The sequence below is a fragment of the Pungitius pungitius genome, chromosome 3, assembly GCF_949316345.1.
Source record: "Pungitius pungitius chromosome 3, fPunPun2.1, whole genome shotgun sequence".
NCBI lineage: Eukaryota > Metazoa > Chordata > Actinopteri > Perciformes > Gasterosteidae > Pungitius > Pungitius pungitius.
The window spans coordinates 14,641,748-14,663,311 of record NC_084902.1 but is presented as its reverse complement, the minus strand read 5'-3'; the positions used below and the strand labels follow the sequence as shown (position 1 = coordinate 14,663,311).

At 42.1% G+C, this 21,564-nt stretch overlaps 1 protein-coding gene across 7 annotated transcripts in view; it reads right to left on the bottom strand.

The window, feature by feature from the left end:
- tenm4 (teneurin transmembrane protein 4) overlaps window positions 1–15,758 on the bottom strand; it is a 130,259-nt gene extending 114,501 nt beyond the window's left edge. For all 7 annotated transcript variants that reach the window (XM_037454900.2, XM_062561250.1, XM_037454979.2 and 4 more), the window contains exon 1: window positions 15,387–15,758. The gene's annotated coding sequence lies outside the window, so the exon portion shown is untranslated. The remainder of the gene's footprint in view (window positions 1–15,386) is intronic.
- Between the last annotated feature and the right edge of the window lie 5,806 nt (window positions 15,759–21,564).

Here is a 21,564-nt window from a genome sequence, read left to right as displayed (position 1 = left end):
GAACATGTGAAATGAACATGCTTGCAGTACTGAATGCAAACATTTATATATCTACATGCAGGGATGAACCTTTTCATCATGGTTATTGTTAATCATGATTGTTTTAGCAATAACATTGACCATAACAAAACATGCGGTGGTCATTTGACATCCTCTCTGACACTCTGATTACGTTCAAGAACGTAAAAAATATACGAATTTGCTGGGTCATTTGATCTTTGACCTTCAACACGGAATGGAAATCGTGTTCAACAATCCATATTCAATTTTAACAAGTTCAGACTCATTGAGTCCAGCCAGAGTTCATCCATGTTTTGAAATAAAGGACGCACACCATGAATAACACAACTAATCCACAAATAAGATGGGTACTTTCTAAAAGCTCTTAATACATCATGTGGTAGAGGTGAGATACGTTAGCTGCCTACACATAAAACAAATATTTAGATTTATTCAAAAATCGAAATGTTGATAATGAAGCAAAATGTAGTGTTTTCATTTCGCTGTACATAATGTCAACTGAATAAGGAATACATGTTTGCTTGTGGATGTTAAGCACAATCCCACACATATTTCAATAAATAGCTTTATAGCCTGTACAAATTTGTATATTTCTCGGAACACATTTGCATTTTTAAGGATTTGCCGCCTCTTTTCTGCACATAACATAACCGTGATTGGTATTTAGACCCACAAACCACCAAACCAGACCGAGGGGATCCAGGTCCCTTTGACGGAGGCATTTCCATGGCAACGTATTAGAATCAAAGGCTAGTTTTAAGGACTTATATGAATGCATAATATTAATTTCAAATAAACAGTTGAGCCATCTGTCATCTATCTGTCTGTCAATCTATCATCAAGTGTGATGATAGATTTGCTTTCATACACAGGAGATGTTATAGGCTCCTGAAGATTAAAGCTACATCACGGAATATCAGATATCAGGTCACTATCTTACACTTAACTTGTCATTTTTGATTCTTTATTCCTCTGTTTTACACTCACCGGCCACTTTATTAGGTACCCCATGCTAGTAACGGGTTGGACCCCCTTTTGCCTTCAGAACTGCCTCAATTCTTCGTGGCATAGATTCAACAAGGTGCTGGAAGCATTCCTCAGGGAGTTTGGTCCATATTGACATGATGGCATCACACAGTTGCCGCAGATTTGTCGGCTGCACATCCATGATGCGAATCTCCCGTTCCACCACATCCCAAAGATGCTCTATTGGATTGAGATCTGGTGATTGTGGAGGCCATTTGAGTACAGCGAACTCATTGTCATGTTCAAGAAACCAGTCTGAGATGATTCCAGCTTTATGACATGGCGCATTATCCTGCTGAAAGTAGCCATCAGAAGTTGGGTACATTGTGGTCATAAAGGGATGGACATGGTCAGCAACAATACTCAGGTAGGCTGTGGCGTTGCAACGATGCTCAATTGGTACCAAGGGGCCCAAAGAGTGCCAAGAAAATATTCCCCACACCATGACACCACCACCACCAGCCTGAACCGTTGATACAAGGCAGGATGGATCCATGCTTTCATGTTGTAGACGCCAAATTCTGACCCTACCATCCGAATGTCGCAGCAGAAATCGAGACTCATCAGACCAGGCAACGTTTTTCCAATCTTCTATTGTCCAATTTCGATGAGCTTGTGCAAATTGTAGCCTCAGTTTCCTGTTCTTAGCTGAAAGGAGTGGCACCCGGTGTGGTCTTCTGCTGCTGTAGCCCATCTGCCTCAAAGTTCGACGTACTGTGCGTTCAGAGATGCTCTTATGCCCACCTTGGTTGTAACGGGTGGTTATTTGAGTCACTGTTGCCCTTCTATCAGCTCGAACCAGTCTGGCCATTCTCCTCTGACCTCTGGCATCAACAAGGCATTTCCGCCCACAGAACTGCCGCTCACTGGATGTTTTTTCTTTTTCGGACCATTCTCTGTAAACCCTAGAGATGGTTGTGCGTGAAAATCCCAGTAGATTAGCAGTTTCTGAAATACTCAGACCAGCCCTTCTGGCACCAACAATCATGCCACGTTCAAAGTCACTCAAATCACCTTTCTTCCCCATACTGATGCTCGGTTTGAACTGCAGGAGATTGTCTTGACAATGTCTACATGCCTAAATGCACTGAGTTGCGCCATGTGATTGGCTGCTTAGAAATTAAGTGTTAACGAGCAGTTGGACTGGTGTACCTAATAAAGTGGCCGGTGATTGTAGGTCTACATTCATCAGGCTACGGCGTACACTGCACCCGAATGGGCCTCTTTTTGTGCCTGGGCCGCAAAATCTACTATGGATTTGTTTAAGAAATGTGGTTGACATCAACCCTTAACTGGCAGCTCTAAGCGGCTCATAGAATGGTGGCCTGTCAGCCGTGTGATTGACTGGCAACCTGTCCAGGTTGTGCCCTTCCTCTTTTTCCAATGTCAGCTGGGATCAGCTGCCACGGCTCCGCTCGACCCTCCGAGGAGGATAATCGCTTCCAGATAAATTGATGGGAGCTGTACACGGGCCTCCCTGCAGAGGGTCATAAACCCATGCACGTACATGAAAAGTACGTCATTTCAAAAAAAGGTTTGGCCAACCGCTTTGTTTTCAGGGTTTACTCACACAGACACTGGCGCATTTTTTGTAAACGGGGTTTATTTCTCCTTCATCTTAGAAAAGATATCCCTGTCTTCATGAGTGCGGTTTTAAAAAGCACCTCCGTCCAGAGGGCCACACATAGAAACACACAAAATAGTGTTGGACTGTTGCATTGGATAGGTAGCAGTGACCTATGTAGCGCATTCTGACGCCTCTGTTCCTAAATTTAGTGGATGAGTAACTGTGAATTTATGAGTTCAAAAAGTCCTGCTGGGAAGTCATTCACCTCTCATACATGTATTTATGCAGGCGTTACACAACACGTGGCCTCATCAGTGACACCTCACAAAAAGCAGATAACGGCGCACAACCCTAAAATAAAGCCACAAAGTAGAAACTAAAGAGTTTTTACAAAAGCTCCTTTTTTTTTTGCTAAGCCAACACAGCAATTTGGCATGGGTGACAGGCCATAACGCATTGAGGAAAAGCTACATTTTCAAAAGAATTATCTGTATGGACTCGGACGGTTCTCAACCCACAGAGCAACACTAACAAATAAAAAATAAATAACTAAAACACGAGTTATGAGCTTTTCAGCAGACAGCAATAAATAATCCCCGCTACGGGTCAAGTGGTATACCACAGCAGTTTCCTTTCTCTGCATTCTTCTAAGTCAGCACAGCAGCAGCCTTCCCAGTCACGATCCCTATCACATAAGCCCTTTGGATGTTTCCGCTTGTGATCAGCCGTGCACAAGACAACGTTTCAGGCACACGCAGAGCTCTCCTTAAAGCTAGGAAGGAGCTGGCCGGGAATACTGAGAACTTGGAAAGACAATATGTATGAGTGATGGCTTTGAGTCATACTGTATCAGCACAGTCTGTTCAGAACCGTCACTGCGTGTTAAAGCATATCCTGTCTCACACCCTTTTACCTTTCTATTAACACAGCCCATGCAGAAAAATCTATTAATAACCACCCCCGACATATACGTTTGTCCCAAAGAGAACGTGTGCATGACTACTATGCTTTATGCACACTCACCGTTGTGCCCTGACGGAGAATACGCTAATCTTTCTTTAAATAAAACTAATATGGTAATATGGTGCATCATTTGCAAAACCGTTTGACCTGTATTACATTATATAATTTGATGACTGTTTTACATTTAAAGTGAAAAACCAAATGGCAGGTGACAAAATTGAAATAAGGGAATACTTCATTAAATGTGTAACGTGTCACCACAAAGTGATTACTGGGGACATGATCATTTGCATACATCAGAGCCATCGCTATCGATTACCATCACTCCTCTGAGAAAACTGAGAGAGTAGTTTTGGAGCCCTTGTTTTTTGGGAGGTTTTTGCGGGAAAAGAAAATTTGACATGCTATCGGCACAGTTGGCCCGCGCACAAGAAACTAATAACTTCCATGTTTGCTTCTAATCAGTGTTACAGCTCAAACAGAGCGAAGTTGGGGGAATTAAAAATCTTTTTTTTTAAATGAGCAAAGTTAAAAAGGGTTCCCAACCACCCAAGTTGTTCATTTTACACAACGCTACATTGAACAATGGGAAGCTGAGCAATGGAGATGTGTGTGGGTGGCACAGTGGGCAAGAGGGAGAGACTGAGATGTGCCAAAGCACTCCAATTAAACCACGCATTTATACATATAAATACATATTCCCAACTCAGAAGAAAAGAGACATAACTGAGGAAATAGTCAGTCGATTTACCCTAACTTGTTCAAAATGCAAGGTTACTGTTTGGACCACTTCTTGAGAGCACACAGCCTCTGGATGCGGTTGTTCTGCTGGAACAGCTTTCAACCACTAGCAACTGAATGTGGCCTGACTTTGACAATTGATTCAATATAAAAACGATGCAACTCGGGAATCAATTGAGATAAGGGGGGCATCATCAATGGAGCATGTAATCAGCGCAAAAGACAAAAGGACAGACTGAGTTGGTACATTGTAAGACAAAAGGAAGCCTGACGGCATCAATAAACGCCACACAGCTCTCTTGTATTGACTTATCTCCTGGTGTGCCATCTCCTTTGACCAGACTCTCTTTTGCTGTGCCACTTTATCTGTCAGGAAGCGACGTTGCTTGTGTGCATACTTTATAAAGAACACACACTTTATGCTTTATGCATTTTGAAGCAGATGCCGAGAACTGAAAAAAAGACTGAGAGGGCACTTGGGACAGTCAGCGGGTTTCAAAGCGCGTCGAGCCACTCGGTTGATGTGCGCTGTTAACACATGCGCGCTATGGCAACCGCATTACTAATTCAACAGTGCACATGTACAATACATCAAACGGAAGCAATACTCTTGCACATGCAAGCGGGATCTCTGAGAGAGTATGATGGCTGTGAAATCAAGAAAATGTTCTCCAAGAATGCCGGGCGTTATTGTGTAAAAGGTCACACGCCCATGCAGGGCACCCTCAAACGCTGTCTGTGCTCAGCACTTCCATCGGCAGCAGTGCTCAGCTTATTGGAGTTTCCTACCAAAAGGTCATTCAATTAATCCCAGCATTCAAAATATTTTTTTTTTTTTTCATACCACATTGCAAAATAAATGATGACATATTACTTAGGAGCTGCATCCCACTCACGATCAACGCTTTCAAAGATCAAGAAAGGTTTAAAGGTTTGTTGTCATCCTTAAACAAATGAAACGCCAACAGACGTCATCGGCTTTAGAATGGAAGTATTTGAATATTTAAAAGGAAATATTTAGAGGATTTCAATGTAATTGGATGAAACACTTCACATGTATTCTTTTCATGTATAACTGCTGTCTTACACAATGACATACTCTTTTGCAATGTAATACGGAGGGACAATTCTAAAAATAAATTCGTTAGAACTATTCTTTAGTTTTCCATCCTAAAGTGTGCTCAAATGTCACAGTCACAAATATTACCTCGAATGAAAGCGTTTTTCTGAGCTTTAATCCAATGGCTAGTTAAACAATACATGCCGTTGCGCTTTGTAACACCTCTGACAGCACGTCTCTCAAAACGTCCACTTACTTTAACACTTATTCTAGAACGCAGCACCTTACCCGTTTGACTAAATGACTTACTAATGTCACTAACTACTATTTTGCTACTAAAGAACAGCCTTTTTAGACAAGGTGTATAGTTTTGTGCTGTTCTTCTTATTCCTGCAGCTCCCAGATGTGACATTGCAAGGATTTTCTCTAAAATGCATTGCAGCAACATACATTGAGGGTATTTTGGCTCTGCTATTGCCTCCTGCTATCACTCCCTCTGCATACTTGTAAAAGTAAACATCAGAACTTGGCAGCTAAAGTTTGACTGCAGAGGGCTACAGAGTTGTTTTTCCATCGGTTCGATATCGCACTTCAGCACCACACAAACTACTCTTTGCACTGCAGCCTCACAGCAGGTCGCGTGACCACACTGACGCACAAAATAATTGTCCTGTTTGGAGAATAGCCAGCCCATGATTGGTTCCTGCCATCGACTACAGTGCGTGGATGTCACAGAGGACCGATCGCACAGCGTGTTCAGTTCGTTTCATGGTTGCTGTTGTTTTTTTTGTTTGAACATGAGGTGGAAGTTTAGTTTTTCTACTACACTTTTGCTTTCTTACTTTCATCTAAAGGATCGGTTCTCATTTTTTCTGACACGCCTTGTGCGATTTGAGCCATTACGCATTAAAAATAGAAGCCCTGCACTGGGGAACCACTACAAGGCTTTCATTATGAAGCTGTTGTGTGAAATGTTAACTTACTAGTTTGCAAAAAAAACATCTTTATTTGGATATTTTAGCATGTAATTTGTTTCCATATTTCAAAGAATTAATGAAACAACGCAGCAACACTGAAGCAACATTGGAGTGCAGTTGTTTCAGGGCTGTTTGTACTGACCTAATCCCCATCACATCACCAAAGTAAGCAGCTTCTCGGAAGCTCTTGTGCTGCATTGTGATCACTGTTGCTCATTATCACACGGTACACAGTACCCAGTGCTCAGCCTGATGAATATCTGCCTTACAAGGAGTGCCCTAGGAAATGCATTCAATGTTCTATGAGGCCATATTTCTTCCCATTTTAGCTGCCTTTTCTGCCGTATGTGCAACCCCGGAATCTAAACACTATGAAAAAAACATAGACATTACCATCTTAGCACTCTCAGTTCAGTTAGAGTATTTCTGAGGATGAAAAACTGGATTATGCATTGCTATAATTGACACAGAAAGCCTTTCTTTTCAGTTTACAAGCCGGTGAGCTGGTAGAGTTACATTGAACAACAACACCTCTTTCATGCCTTACGTCCTTGCGTGTGGCTCATTTGGAATAAATGGTCAACTTCTAACAGTTTCAGGACTCGCTTGGTGATTGAAAACATGAATTGTATTACAGCACCAGAATTCTTGACAGGGTATGCTTTCTAGAAATGACTAATTAAGTACCTAGTTTAAAAAAAAGCTGTACAAGTATTATCTATTACATCAAAGCCACATTAGTCAAAGTATTTGTGAAGATGAATCGGGGAAAAATAAGGGATCTTGTGCTAATAACAAAGTGGTTTTGTTATTAAAGCTGCTCAATGTTACACCTTTGCACACAAGAATTATCTACTTACTGGTGCGAAATGCCATTAATGCAAAGAGAACGGGGGTTTTTGCATAATGGTTGACGTATTGAAGGCGTGTCTGTAAATGTAACTGTATCTTTGGAGTATAGAGATAAATAATGTTTGCATGCAGTTTACAGATTTACGCTGGGGCAATAACTGACCAAGACGGTTTCCTTTGGTTCAATATTAATGTGTGATGGGAAAAGACTGAGAGCAGGTGTAGACACAATGTATGGAGAGAAAACCTATTATGATGCCCCACAGTCTGGTCTGGTGAAATTTACAATCACTGAAAAAAATAAATGTTTTTTGTTCAAAGTGATGGGCTTTCTCCAAATACAGCTTGACAGATAACCTCAAGGCATACTGTACTCCGAGTCAGATGTTGAGCATGTATTAATGTCTGACTGAAGGTAAAAGATCACAAATCAATTGTTACTTTTACTTTGTAATCAATGTGGCGCGTTACTATTATGAGGTTCATCTTGGGAGATAATTCATTTGTGAGATAAAGAAATTACAAAAAGCAAAGCTGCAGGTGATGTCTGCACATTCTAGAGCAACATCCATATCAGCTACAAAGGACAAAATGAAAATAAAGCAACTTTATCTTTCTGTCAGGCTTGATCCCACATATTCTCAAACTTTTAACCCCTATTAAATAAACAAATACAAAAGAAAATATGCATTACATGTCGCTTAGCGTACCATGCCACGCAATTTTAGGACAATGCTGCAAAAACCAGAATCATTGTGTATTACTTCTTCGGTGGAATGACCCACATATTCCTACAGTCGCACAATACAAACAAGCTCACGCTAGTTTTGACAGTCCCATTGACGTAAATTCTACATGACTGTTGCTATCGCTTTCTAGGATGGTTTTTGAATTTGTTGCTCTCAGCCTCGCACACAAACAATACCTGCATACACTACAGGCCGTGAAAGAAATACAAACAAAGCCCAAACCCTGCGTCTCAGCTGGATGCAACAAGTGCATTTTGGCAGAGCAATGTCAGCCGGGGCCAAACCCTTGCATGTTAGTCTGCATCGTTGGGTCCATTCCTCTTCCATACAGCACTGCGTCAGGTTCAAGTACACCGATTGCCAAAAAAGTTCTTTGTACTTGGGAAAAAGAGTCATTTTTTAAACATGTTGTCAGATTGCTAAAACGAGCCTCTGAAATAAATATTCAAACTAATCCGTTTACTTTTCCTGTTTCTGCTGCCTGGGCTACATGAGAGCATCAAGTCGTTTATTCTCTTAAATCAACCGGCACGCATTTCTCGAAAAAGCGATCTCCTAAATTGATCAGTCCATCCATTTTTAGGAAACATCTTGCAATATATCTTGTGATTATATTTTATTTTGGTGGTGACCGAAAAATAAATGAATCATTCAATAAACAAACCAAACATGAAAGCCACAGGACGTATTGTTTGATGGGTCACAGTTCTGTAAAGGGAGAGGTCAGCAGACTCGGCGTCCGTTTTCACTGACGCCATTCATATCTGAAAAATGAGGCCCGTCACTAAATGTCATCTTCCCGCCTTTGTCATCTCATCACTCTTTTCATAACTTGTCACATTGAAGCCCGCTCTGTGACATGAGCAAACGGTTAGCTTCCAGGCAGGCCAATGGGCTTTATTAATATTTATAGAATAACGGCTTAAGGCCAGGCCCCTTGAGAGCTATCACTTCACTTTGCTGCCTAACTGTTGCAAAGTATATTGACAGCTCCTTCCCACCACTAACCTGCACTGAAAAACACAAACACAAACAATCCTATGTAGTTATGCAGCAGGTTTAAAAAGAAAAAAAGAAAATCAAACTGAAATTTAAAGTATTTAAAGTATAAATCATTATGCCATGCCATGGATGTCCCAATGGTGTGTGTTTGAATGAAAAAACAACAAGACGGTGACAGCACAGTCACAATATTCTAAAGTCTCTTTTCAAACACAGACCCTATTAAACTGACCCTTGGCGTCTTCCGACATACACATGGACGTAATCAAAGGGAGATCTTTTTTCGTGAGATGCTTTCTGATTGCTTAGATTAGCGGGAGCCAGATTACGGGCCGGGAAATTATTTCATCACTCTTTTGACCAAGTAAACGTTTCCAGAGACATCGTCATGGCTACAGGCAGACTATACTACGGCCATGATGGTGATCCCCCTCACTGGCTTTTAAAGTACAGAGAGTTTACAAGGCCATGGCTAGTCTTCTTTCAAACCCAGCCACTAAACATGTAGATGGCCTTCTTATATAAATTCCTTAAATTTCGATGGGTTCAGGTAGCTGCAGGCTGTTAACCCCTTGAGTTGGAAAAGGTGGATCTCCTTGCTTTTGAGAGTAGCTGCTACTCGATCTCGTAGATTTCCATGGACTGAATTAACATTACTTCAAGCCACAAATCCGAATAAGAAAAACCTGCGTGATTTACGCAGGGAAAAAAGATAAATGAACCTCCTTTTTATTCTCGCTTTACCGCATAGTATGACATGTTAAGTAGTTCCATTACTCCATTACTTTCACTTCAATATTAGAAGTATACAATAACTTGCTTGCTAAGGGGATAACAGATGCTGTCAAGAAGCTAGAGCCAATCTTAAATATATATATTAAAAATCTGTAATTTTTGTATATCTTTAAAGAGGGGTTTAATCAGTGAGAAGTATGAAAAGCTTCTAAATGTCGTCTACCTTCACTTTAATATGGCCTTAATTTCGATCCTTTTACAAAATCCTCTGTCATAGCAATCAGAGCTTAAACTCTTAGGAACAAATTAGCATGAGATCTGAGAAGAATCCACTGCAGCACCGAGAAGTTGAATCTGACAAATGGCCTGCCACGGTCAGGTCTGGAGGCAACAAAGCAACATTTTATGATTCCTGCTTTGAAAGGCTTGAAAGCCCACAAGCGAGTACATCCATTGGCATTAAGGTAGTGTGATTGCATACAAATTGCATTTGTTTTTTCCACCAACCAATATCATAATCAATAAATGACCTTCAGGTGAATGGAGGCAACGTTGGTGCATTATGAAGATTTAATAAAAACTAAATAAGAATAAAGACATTTTACATGATGTTTAGCCGAACATGAATGAGCTGCACAATGCCTCCTAAGCAATAAAGCATTAGATCAGATTTTGGTGGCTGCGAACATGTTTGAACATAAACGATCCAATTCCCCGTAACGAAACTGGAGCATATCCATATCAGTTTCTGCTCTTGGTACTACAAGCCTCAGACCTCCAAACAACCTTCCCTGTTTAAACGACCCACTACAAGAGCAGCTTCTCCCTCGGTGATGCAAATAAATCACAGCTGATGAAATCCCATGTTCGTGAGACGAGCGGACACTGCACACGGTCCTGCCCAAAACAGAGACGCCCAGGCAGTTTGTTATCCCAAAGCGGGTCAGTATCAGCAGCATATCAGTACATACCAATTCATACGGGGGTGCCACCACTCATTAAAAAAGCATTATAGTGTGTTGGGTTTAGGTAGGCTTCCATTGTCTCTGATAGTGCTGTATCCAGATAATCATTCAAAGCATCACGCAGCCACACTGACTGTAGCTTCACTCGATGGCTTATCCAACTGTAAATCACTGGGGTTTAATTACCTGCACATTAACTGCCGTTTCACTATCTTGCATAAGATTATCCAGGTCATGATGAAATGCCACAAGGGAGGCTGTTCTGACGGGAGGATTTCGAAGACGCAGACAACACAAGATGCTACTTTGTTAGTCCGATAGTGGCGAGGAACGAGATGCCTGTCAGCTAAATCGCCCTCATAATGTGACCTTGGAAAACTGTAGGGACATCTCATTATTCATGTCCCTTTTTCCTCTTTTTCCACTGTAACTTGAACATGATTTGAAGTTTGGTCGTCAAATCGCTGGCCCCTTCATCCTCTGTACATGGCTGCGCCAGGCCACAGAGTGCATGCGAGTGGTGCAATTTGCTGCGCTGCGTTTAACTGTAGTGGTGTAAAACACATTGACCCGACAGTTGGGCCGAGTCGGTCCGTGAGCCGTAGTCGGGAACAGTTTGGATTGATCGTTCTCAGTTTCTCTCCATCAGCGGAGTTATTTCAGTGCATGATGGGCAATCAAACTAATCGGTTTGGGAGGCCAGAAATGCTAAATATGTTCTATCGGAGCAAATTGCGGGTGTTTGGAGGGTGGGTGGTGGGTGGTGAGGGGTTGAAATTAGTTGCTGCCACAGGTCACCGTTATATTAGCACATTCGGGCAAAATCTGCCAAGCACCACTCTTTCCACCAGTCACGCTAGTGCACTTATGATATAGCCAGCCTCATCAACATTTGATTTATGCACGTTTGTTATGCATTTCAACTAGGAGCGGCTGTACTGAGGCAACGTTGTACCAGCGGATATGAAGATTACACCAAGTGTACTGTGTGTAATGTCAGCTAATTGGGATGGATCCTGACTTTTCTTTCTGAGATACAGGACGGATTCATACATCTGAGGGAATGACCTTTACTCCATTATTCTGACACACCCCGTGGTCTTCATTTTGAACATTTACCGAGCGCTGTAGGTCTTGTCTCATAAACTGGTGATCTTTGAGTCACCTATTGAAGCAGGCAAAAAAGAACCTGTGATTCTAGATGTTTTTTTCTTTAACATTCACAAATAAAATGGAGTGTTTGGGAAACCATACTTCTAGCAACTGGTGGGAAATGTTAATTAAAAAAAATAAGCAAAATGGTCTTTTCATTGTGACTTTTATTAAGGGCTGTTTGCATTATTCATTTGTGATGACATGCTGGACTAATGCATGACTTGAGACTTCCAACAATGGCCATCAACGTGGATGTGCTCTCTAATGGCTCAGTGTCGTACTCTGAAACGATCCAAAGATATACAGGATAACACTACACAGTGCCATCGAGTAGCGCGTATCAAAGCAGCGGATGTGAGGATAATGAGCACCACACCTGCATACGGTCATTAGCTTCCGCAGCAACGAGAGTCATGTCCAAAATTGCAACATGCATACTATGAAATGTCGGACACAAAGGGGAGTCTGTTGCTGTGTGCCCGGGAGGAGAAACGCAACACTGTGTCTGGGGGCTCAAGTGCATAATTTCAACCTCAACCGCATTGCTCAAGTACTCTGTTTGAGTGATTTTGACTTTCAGAGCACAAAACACGTGTAGGATTCCACTTCTTTGAAAAATGGATCTGTTCATTTTAGAGGAAACCGACTGGAGCGCTCCAAGATAACAGAATGTGGACATGCAGCTAAAAATACAGCTGTACTATAGGAATAATATGTTTTTGATAAATGTTTATTCTGGAGTACAACATTAAGGTGAAACTGACATGCAGAAGTTGCTCTGCATTAAAATTCCCATTCCTTTGGCTGTTTGAAAATCTTTAACTTTTGTCTGCCACTTTAAATAATCCAATTTACCATCTCTAAAGGAACCCATAATGATTTCTGAAGGGAAAACTCACATACTGCATCAAACAAACAACTGAATTCTATTTTAAAATCCCAGGTCAGTTTCACAATAGCCACAAAAATAACTCCACCAAAATAACTTCAGTTCTCTGCTTGCCCACATGAAGGACAAAATAGGGATTTGTTGCGAAGCTGCAGGCAAAGACCTGAGGTCCTTTAATATTATGCTTGTAAATAGATACTTGAGGCAACTAATAATGGAAAAAAAGGGTTACTATCCACAAAGGAAAAACTGCTTTGCAACAATCGCTTTTTCAACCCACGTGTTTTTGATTGCTGCAGTGTCCTCAACTTATCAGACATAGTTCAAATTTCACCATTTGGGGGCTGTGTGTGGGGGGGGGGGGGGGGTGTATCGTGGGGGTAGCTTTTATGTCCAATAAAGTTAATCAGTTCTATGTGTGATAAATCCCAAGATGACAGACCGTGGCTTCAACCAAAGATAATGAAAAAGCATTAAACTGCTGCCAAGTAGAAAAAGCAGGTAAGGTTCACTGACTCTGCGATGAAAACAAATGATCTATAATTCACATGCTAACATCAAATAGTTGTTTAACTTCTATATTCCCACTGTCTTTTCCATCCATAGTATCCATTGCCTCAAAAAGGGTCATCCCCTCTCTAGAATAACTGTACAGCTCTCTCAGCAATTATGACTTGAAACACTCAGCATCCCCCCTGGAAAACTGCAGCGGGACGGAGACATTACATTGTTTCCTCTCTGTCATCGTCATGCAACGCCCCCCCCCCCCTCCCCGAACACTGCCAATGTCAGTTCAAACGCAACTATCATTTGTGGAATGTAACAAGGTCCAACTGCAACTCGCATGTCATCTTTCTTTCCGCAATCTGTCCTTTGCAGACGAGCTGTGCGTTTCGGTTCACAGCGAAACGACGACAAAAGGCGAGAAAAGACGAGCGACAGATTTTTTATTCGTGATTACAAAGGGAGAGTTGTCCCCCCCGCCCCCCCCCCCCCCCCCCCTTTACCATGCAGAGGACCAGTGCTGAGGTTGCTTCCTCGGAGCTCATCAGCACGACAAAGACAACTGGGAGAAAGCAGCTTTGTTCTACAAAGGTTAACCTCGACGGGACCTAACAACTCCAGACTTTTCATTTGATCACTCCACCAAACACTTGCCATGGAGGACCGAGAGCCCCTGGATTTGACCTCGGATGTCTGAGGTCATGCAACCTGCTATACGGCCAAAGGCTGCACTTGAGATCTCTTCTATGTGAAAAAGAAATCTTCTCCAAGTGGAGATTATTTATTTATTTATTTATGATTTTGATGTCTTCACTGGAACGTGTCAACGTTTGACGTGGAAGAAGAAGGCGTAGTATTTTTTCTTCAATTTATATGAATCTAAAGCTTTCCCATGACTCACATTGGGCGAGTTAACATTTTGGGAATGACTCCTTTTGACACAAAGTCGTAAACTTTTTAGTAAAATATCAGGTCACTTTGATTTAATATATAACACCAATAATCTATATTGACGTGATGTAGTGCATGACCAAAATCTATAACCAACATGAGTGCTACTACATCACTCCGCTAAGAGGTAAGTGTGTGTGTGCGTGTGTGTGTGTGTGTGTGCGTGTGTGTGTGTGTGTGTGTGTGTGTGTGTGTGTGTGTGTTTTACAATGTGTCCAATCAGAGCTGGTCTAGTCTGTGCAGGGTCCCAACAATGACTCCCAGGGGTCCTGCTCACTCTTTTTCTCCTCCAGTCTCAAATATTGGTGAGCTGTGAAACATTCAAAAGGAGGGGGTCTCTCACTACGTTTGCCCAGACCCCACGTGAAGATGCAGTTGTTACGGCTTCTACTCATACATTTAACACGACCGAATCGTAAGAAATACATGATGTTTGAACTAAAATAGTTATTTATTGCAGCACAACTCTATTCCGCTGTGCCGTTTGGCCCGAAGCCTCTCCAAGCGTTTCTCCATTTAAAACAAATAAGAACCAGCGGACTCACACGCAACCCACACGGTCATATGGAGTCTACTACAAAGTTGCCTATGGACTCACCTGTACAAAAGAGGATGGAGGGGGGGGGGGTGTCCCAATAAACCACTCGACATCTACATCCCGCCCTCCATCCCCTTCACGGGCAAACATCTGCGTTTGGAGTAATGCAACCGAGCCGTGTGCACAGATTGCGTCCTCGTCCAGCGGGGCACGTGCCACCACCTTCTCCGACCAGGGAGCAGATCGACCGTCTTCTGCTGCTCCGCCGCTCACGCGCATGTACCGCACGTTATTTAGGACGCGGCCGTCCCTAATTCCCCGAAAGCCTGATGTGAAAGGGTGGACTTTTTGATCCCTGGGCCGTGACATCCACGCGGCGCGATGCGAGGGCTACTAACGTGAAGCACCGAGGGACAGGTAGGCTGAGCCGAGCCGAGCCGTGCCGAGCCGTGCCGTGGCACCGCGGTTCCCTCCCCGTGCGAGGAATAACGTGCGGGCAACAAAAAAAAAGGACACATCGGTAAAACAATAAATAAAGACGGCATAAACAAATAAAGACCTGAGCACATTAGTTCTCCGTACGCGCTCCGGCACTGCACGGTGCTTGTGTGCAGGCTTTTTTGTTGCTTTTTTTAATTGCTTCTTTTATTTATTTAGGTTTCCCCAACAATTTCATCAAAATCAACCTTACCATTCTGAAGACACATCCAACGCTGCAGGCCCGTCCCGTAGTGTAGTGTAGTGTGAGGCGCTACCCCCCCTGTAAAAAATATGCTTCTGCTCCTTTCGTCTAGGTCTTCTTTCCCTCCCTTTCGTTTCGGTAGTACCCGCAGCAAGCGAGTGTATTTCCACTGTGCACGACACACGGTATACGGTGGAAAAAGAGGTCCTGCTCCTCCTGCTCCTCCTCCTGCTCCTCCTGCTGCTGCTGCTGCTGCTGCTGCTGCTTACGGCGCGTTCAGAGAGGCGCACATGGATGAGAGAGGTGCCCGTCCAACATGTCCTTTAGCACGCGCTCAGCCCAATAGAACGCAGCGAGCGTCCCTTCGGGAGAGAATATGTGAAATAGTCCCCCCCCCCCGAGCGAGATCAGGTGACACGGCGGCCGGTAGGGTGGGGAATGACAAGCTTCGTGGTCCCTCACGATTTACAATTACGACTTGGGAGCAGGGATGGGTGTGCGTGGTCGCCCCCTTCGGTACTGAGTCGGAGTTCTTCCAAATATCGGAGTGTGTCCGTTTTTTTCTTCCCGTTTACTCTCCTAAAAAAAAAACATATAGGGTCTGATACGAGATTTTTTTTAATTCTACAGGGGATTACAATGTGCAAACGTTATTAACCATCAGGATAACAAGTGACTCTGTGACCCGTTTTATGGATGTGTGTTTGAAAGTGACTATTCTAACAAAAAAATACATACATTTCACCATTGTGACGCATAGTCGTCACAATGTTGAGTCATGCAGCCATATGACGCCAAAGCAGAAGAAATGTATATATTTAAAATGTAATAAGGAACAACTACACTCTGCCAAATATGAACTGTGATGTATTTTCTATCTTAAACTGTGAGGTTTCTTTGCAAATACATGAATACATTGTTAGCACTGAGACATAACAGGCTCCCTCATGTCCTAATGGACAACTCAAATGCAACAACTAAATATTTTAGCATTTGACAACATTCCCGATTGTTGTCGCACCCTTTGCTGACACTGGTAGTATTGTAGGTTAGCAAGGAACAAGACCATCTGTCTTGTTCCATCTGACAACACTTTTGTCTGGCCAACTTCGGATCCTAAATCCATTGCCACATACTTATCTACCATTCCTAGTTTCTCCTTGAGGGTTAAAAAGACTGGTCAAGAGTTCCTGGCCCTGGAAGTGTGTTTGGTCAACCAGAGAACAAGAGAGGGGCCATGTGTGGCCTTTAATTCACTGCATTGTCTGCCAAAAGCTAATCTTGGCCAGGCTCAGAGCCTTACTGCCCGCGGGCTCTGAATGCTTGAGTGAAAAGTTAAATATGCTTTCAAATGTAAAACTGAAGACTGGCCGGGTATTGTGGCCGTGTCATTGTGGGAATTCAGAGATTTGCCGTTGACCCAGGCAACAGGAGCAAAGGGGCCAGTTTGAGAGGCTGCATTCAGGCTCATGTGTGCAGACGGAAGACCGTGATCCAATGGCTTCATGTTAATGTGGGCCCATGTGAGAAAAATAAATGAATGCAGTTTACATCTTGTAGCTCATCAGTGGTAGTCTAGACTAGCCCATCAAACAGAGTTGATTGTGCACTGTACATTACATCCAAAAGCAGACATTTTTAAGCCAATTAAAGATGTGATCTGCATTATGAACCCATTGCGCTGTTTTTATCCAAGCAACGAGAAACTGCCATAAGGTATTTGTGTCCAATATCAAAACCACTTCTGGTTTAAACCAGTTCCTCAACCATTTCACTTAGGCCTATCATTGAATCTTGTGTAATCATTTCTATTTCTATCAGGGAAAAATTGTGAACAATGTGCACAATGTGTACACTATCTGATCAGCAACATAAACAGCACACAGGCATAGCAAACAACTAGCTAGTGGACCCAGTGGAGTATTTAGCAGCTAACGAGCCAAACACGTCCTTCAGGAGCTGGAGGAGACCAAAAACAGAGCAAAAATAGAGAGTGAATATTGAACTTACCATCACAGAAAAGGCCTTAACTATGATTTCAAAGCATGTTGCTTGTATCTACATAGGAGAAGAACACAAGAAAAGGTTTGCTTGAACTTAAAAGCTTCATTATGTTTTCCCCACTTCCCCTAATGAAAAATATTTCATTAATGTTTAAAGTGCACAAATGACAATCTCTAGGGTGAAACTGGATCACTGCAGCAGCAGAATGTAAGATAAATCACATAAATATAGAAACAAACTATAATCATTTTAACGTACACAGATAACAATACCAACATTGGCAGACATTAAACACTGCAGCATTAGAGAATAATATATCCGTTATAGAAACAGGAAGCCACGAGAGTGCAAGCATCTGCCAATCTGCCAACACAGAACATTATTCCTCTCACTGAAATTTTAATTGATTTTGAAACCATTCCCTTAAGACCTTGAATTAAGTCTGTGTCTCAATTAGTTCAGTAGTTATGGCAACAAAATATATTGTCTATTGGAACAACCTAATACCTAAGGATCTCTAGAACAACATAACACACACAGGAAGTGGAAAGACTAAGATGAATGAAATATGTAATAACAACAGAGCAAAGAGGTTTACATCAACAACTGTTTAGATATCACAGCTGTACAGGGGTTCTCATCAAAACTCCACATGGGGATACAGTACCCGTTCAGAGAAGTGACAATTACGTAACGTGAATGTGCATAGGCGTCTGCTTTCATCATCGACTAAGTAGAACATGATGTACAGTATATGTGGATGGCGGCAGTATCCCCTAAACATATTTAAAACTGCGTTACTGAAGCTCCATATCTCGCCATTATCAAAATACCAGATCAATGATTTTCAAACTGTGGACATAATTATTGATGTGTGTTATAATAATATATTATTAAAAATGTAAAGCCAGAGCACTGTTGTTAATCAACAGAATATAGTGGGCTGCATTTCAATCTGTGAATAAAGTGTGTGAGATTTCATTGTGTTCTCGTTATATACAAAGAAAGTATTTGCTTTTGAATCAAGGCTTAGCTCTGAGACTCAAATTATATGCCCCATAAAACTCCTAATTAGTCTATGTATCCCACTCCCTTCTTTTTCCATTTCCCTTTTCTTTTTCTTTGGAAATTATTTCCTCATTAGAAACAGGCTTGCTATATGCAGTTTCGGAATATGTGTTATACATTTATAATGCTGTGTAGAGCATGGGTGTCTTGTTGTATTGTCTTATCCATCATAGCGGAAAATACTTTGGAAGATGAAAACAGTATTCATCCATCTCTGGGCAAAGGTACATTAGATACATTTTTCTATAACATAAAACCAATGACTGAACAATTCTTTAATGGCTCACATGTCAGTTTTGAAATGCTCAAAGAGTAGAAGATATCAGATCTACCTCCTGAATGGTGGGACCTCCATCCTTTCTTCCAACCACCAAAACATTTGGTTTGATACATTGGGTTAAATTAAATGTAACCATCAAACAAGCTATGCTCTTTGTACATGTGGGAAGGGTTCTAATTGCAGGTACTGCCTTTTCAGTGAGATGTATAAAATCCTTACAAATTAGGCTATTCTTGACGGTATATGCAGTTTTATTGTCTTATGTTATTAACCCTAAAAACAGTATAAGGTTAACAAGTGCCATAATGTGCCATTAATACATGAAATTGGTCAGTTTGAACACAAGTGACTGCAGTGGCTGTAAGAGAAGAACATAAGAAATGCACATTAGGATGAGTGAAAAAGCAACCACGGGACACAAAACCCCCTCAGAAATACAAAAAAACGATGTTCTCTGTATTATATCTGCGAGGATGCTGTACAAACTTAATAAAGAAGCAGGCGGTTCTCATCAATGTTATTTTAGCTTGACTCTGAAACCAATATTTGTCCGAAAAAATAGCACTTTCGAAACTGTGTGTCATAATCACAACACATATTACACATATTAAGAGGGGACTAAATTATCACTGTAAATAATGAGGAATTATCAATGCAAAAGGTTTTGTCATTTAGCATAACCAGCAATAACTGATTAGGTTTAGAATTCACATTATTTATTGGCTCAATATCAGAATGCAATGAAAGATTTCTAAGAACTACCATTATCTCAATTACGATCTGCTTTAGGCAGTAAGTGTGGGAGCTCGTTGCGGCATAGCAATGCCGTCTCTGTAATAACAACAACCTTACTTCCTCTAAATCAGCTTTACAGCTCATTAGTCTTGAGGTGGGGGCACATTTGTACCGAAAAAAAACTTTCAGCTGTGATGAGCCGCCCATTATTCATCCTCTTTATTTCTTATTTGGCCACTAACGAGCAACTTGGAAAAAAACAGAATTTTTAAATATTTAGGGAGTTTACATTGCATTTTTCCCCGTTCCATTGGTGATGGCCCCTTTCAGTACTACAACATACAGGACCTTCCTTTGTTTCTTGATGTCCTCTCAAGATGACGGCTCTTGCAATATCACTTCCTATTCTTTGTTTGCTTTCTATTTTAAAATCATTTAGAGGCTTTTCTCGTCAAATTGCCAAACCTAGCCCAACTTCCATCCCAACTTCCTTGCATGGCAAACTTTTACCGCAGTTCTTGTGTTTGTCAATTCAAGCAATTCCCCTCAACCTGTAATAGGATCAAGGCTCTGAGCTGCTTCCACATGATTGATGAAAGATTAAAAGGATTGTAGGGATTGAAGGCACATCTAGCTACCTGCTAAGGTCCAATTCCTTGCCCTTGTGCTGGTGGAAGTGCTGCCACCATGCAGATGAGGAGATCACTGCTGAGAATGACGATAATGCCGAGCGGTTGAGAGAAAGTCTTGAGGACATGGCATCACGGAGAAGCAGGCAATCATTTCTAATCGTTTTTCTATTTCTTCAAGAGGACTGGTGTCAGCAATGCTCATGGAGGTGAGAGCAAAATAAGACTGAGAAATATAGACAAGTTCAAAGCGAGGAAGGAAAATAGCTTTTAAGTGCCTGCCAATGTGCACAATTGTGGTGTTAATTTATTCGGTCTTCTTAGCTTAAAACACATACTGTCTTGAATTTGAATCTTAAGAACTTCAATTCTCATGAACCCAGGTAGCTCATACTGCTAAATATAGCCGAAATCAGCAGTTCATGATTAATTATTTTCATGGAGTAGGATATTATCAGGTGTGTCATGCAATCATGTGGGGTGTAACATGACTTAATGGCCCTGAAGTGCCATACAGTCAGCCCCAATAAGGACTCAATTGAGCAGTTTATTAATGCTCCCATTGTCTTTATAACGCCGCAGCAAATTGTCTCTTTGTCCATTGTGGTCACGTTGGGCTTTGCGTAACGGCTAATACACCTCCTGACTTACTTGTCTCGTACAGAAATTCTCCCACCCCTGTGACCTGAGCCATTGCTCTGTGACGGCCGACGGAGATAACAAATGCGCATCCGTCAAAATCAAATCCCCGCGTTGTCCTAATATGAGCTCAAGTGTGGCGTCGGGGTCAGAGGCCCATTTACGGCTGCACAAGTCAGTGCCTAGGTCGGCTCACCGCGGCTGACTTTTATTCATTTGTGGCCCCCGTGCAGAAAGTGTCACCAGGGACACCTTCAGAAGCAGGCTGTTTGAGAAGTACAACAGCTCATGCACCCATGCATGCCGATACGCCGGATGCCACACGCTGCTTTGCAGGCTTAGCTTGTGACAAATGACTCCCACTGTCATACAGAGTTGGACACTCACTCAAACGTTATCATAAAGTAGTGCAACAATAAATACATTTTGTCCCCTCATCCAATTTCCTTCAATAGCAGGAAGCCTAGATCCTTGTTGAGTCATCTGCAATTGATTGAGGCAGCCTCCGAGCAAAGTGCTGCCTCGTTCAGACGACGACAAGAAAGCCCTTGATCAGCTCACGGTCTGAATATGAATGTAATCAGGATTTCTTTTTGCTAAGATCCCTCTCTAAAGGCCACTCAGAGTCATCAGCTATTATCAGCCGGTGAGCGGCGTTTGTGGTGCGATCCTCATCCTCACCGCCGGACCTCGCCAAATGTCTCAGTTATGACTGGCATGCAGCGGAGAAGCCTACTTGTGAGTGAGCGCGACACGTAACAGCGTTGTCATGCTTGTCACAAGCAACCCATCATTACTTTTAGCAGGGGTTGATCTGAGACAAGCAGATGGG